Raw genomic sequence first — 2,778 nt, forward strand, 5'->3', positions numbered from 1 at the left:
CTATGTGTAATCATAAATTGTTTTTGTTTAAGATTGGTTGCATTGTAATAAATGACATTCCTTTCTACCAAATTTGTACTTGGGATGTTTCGGCCCTAGACCTATTTTAGACGCAAAATACTAGTTCGTCTGATCTTTTATTTTGTAGTCTGAAGTGAAACTTACAGCTAAAATGCCGCACCTCAATGACTATTACGAAATCAGTAAGTAATTTTTTTCGCCCTCCCCCATGGCACAGCAGTATATCTGCGGACTTATCACGCTAGAAACCGGGTTTCCATACACGTGGCGGGCAGAGGACAGATATTCCTTTGTGCTTAACTCCAAATAAAGTTTTATTTCCTTTATGTAAGCTAGAACAACACGATTTTATAATATTGAAAACTTCGTATCCCCCACAAGAAATTTGAAAGTACTTGTTAATTATTTTCCTTTTTTAATGCTGTTGACAAAAACAAGTTCTCCAAGCTGATTGTTTTCTGTTGTAACTAAGCCTAACACTTAATCTTTAAATTTACACTCTTGAAAAACAAATTGCAAATGTAAATCATATTGACATTCTTGAGTTCTTTAAAAACGACATGGAAATACACCTATTTTATAAGCTCGCTTTTTTTCAAACTCACTTTGCTAAACATGAATAAAAAAAAACAACAACAACAATATAAATAACACATTAAAATGTTGCTTAAATTATTGGAAATTTTATAGTTAATATTTAGTATCTGTTCTTTGCAGCCAACTATAAACAGGTGACCAACTGCTGTAAAGGTTAAAAATTCATTTAGATAGCCATATTGTTCTCGAATGGTCTATGTTGAAAGCTATTATCACTTCCTAGACGTAAAATGAGGGTATAAATTGAATGCAAATCGTGGATTGATTATAATTGAAATAGAAAAAAATTTTTAAATGAGTAAAATGGTAATTTCATTAATCATAATAGTTTTATTTCAATTTGTTTGTGAGGAATAGATCTTATATACTGTTATCTCGCATATAACTAAAAGTATTTGTATTGTTAGTAAGTACAAAAAAATGGTGGTTGGTGATCAATAAGAGTTTGAAACTTACTTAAAATTTTCAATTTATTAGGATATTAAGATATTGCTTCAATGTATATAATATATATACCACAAAGTCCAAGTTTTTGAGCGAACTGTATTTGTGAATCGTGTGAACAGATTATCATTTTAATGTATCTAAGACACGGCTGATACACGATATGGCTATGCCACGCGTTCCCCATTAAAATTATATACTTATGTTTAAAATATACATGTACTTGTAGTGTACTTCTCCAGTGGTAGAGCTCCGATCGAGCACTATCTTCTTAGCGAATGTGAACTAAGGAACTATGTCTGGGACCAAAATAAACCTTTTTTTTTGTGCGGGGGAAGGGGGCTTAATATAAATTAAAAACAGTACAAGTACATATTTCTTTACGAATACAGCGTGTTCATGTAAACACGACAACATTGCTATCGAACCACGTGGTACTTTCGATATTCTTCCTACGGGCCTGCTAGATGTAAGGTTATAACACATAATGTTAAGAGTGGAAGTAGATATAATCTTATTCTCTGTCTGAAATGAGTCAGAGAGAAGTTGTAGAATAGTGAGTTTTTTCGCTTAGAACTTACTGTGAAATGTTTCCTCAGTGTAACGTTAAAAAATTATACTACTGGTTTTATGATATATGTTCCGTTTATCTGTTTACTTTGACTTAGATTTGAAAGTTTTTACAAGTAATGAATCATTAATACTTTAAAAAAATTCAACCATTCATAAAATAGAAAATATGAGAAAGTATGAGTAAACAAAAAGGATTAAGTATCTTATTGTGACAGAGTACGAATAGACAAGAAGGGTTAAGTCTCTTAGTGTGAGAAAGTACGAACAGACAAGAAGGATTAAGAGTGTTATTGTAAGAAAGTACGAGTAGACAAGAAGGATTAAGTGTCTTATTGTGAAAAAGTACGAACAGACAAGAAGGATTAAGTGTCTTATTGTAAAAAGTACGAGTAGACAAGAAGGATTAAGTGTGTTATTGTAAGAAAGTACTCTGTTCATGAAAGTTCTTACTGGTAAAACACGGTCATTCTTGATTTTTTCGTTTAAAACTCAAATTTTAGCTTACAAAGTTTTAGCCACCCCCCCACACTAACTTAACAGTAAACTGAGGGCTTAAAACGCTTACAATCAGGTTTCGATACCAGCGGTGGGCAGAACACAGAAAACCATTGTGTAGCAAATACAAGGTTTTTATGTTTATGAAAGAGAAGGTAGGATAAAGGACTGTGTAAAAGGAGACATATCTGTACAAGACAATAAAATAATGACGAAGTGTGGCCTAATATAAAAATACGATGTCAATACGTTAATTCATAATATCGACGATGGTTTATCAACCCAAATAACCAATGCTATATCAGTGATTTTGAAGGAACATTTGTTTAAATAAAGTCGTTATCTTGATAATTAAAAAACCTTTCCAATCATTACTCAATTAACGCGGGAATTAATGCTAGTTTAGTTTGTTTTTAATTATGCACAAAGCTACACAAGGGCTATCTGTGCTCTGCCCACCACGGGTATCGAAACCGGGTTTCTAGCGTTGTAAGTCCGCAGACATACCGCTGTGCCAATGGGGGCAATGCTAGTTTAGTTCTAATACTTCTAACTCCCCACCAAAAAAAAAAAGAAAAAAGAAATACCCGAGAAAATCGCAAATATTTTGTGTTTTAATGAGATAGTGAACATTAAAGTAACTGTTAT

Source organism: Limulus polyphemus, unplaced genomic scaffold, assembly GCF_000517525.1.
Source record: "Limulus polyphemus unplaced genomic scaffold, Limulus_polyphemus-2.1.2 Scaffold988, whole genome shotgun sequence".
NCBI classification, from domain to species: domain Eukaryota; kingdom Metazoa; phylum Arthropoda; class Merostomata; order Xiphosura; family Limulidae; genus Limulus; species Limulus polyphemus.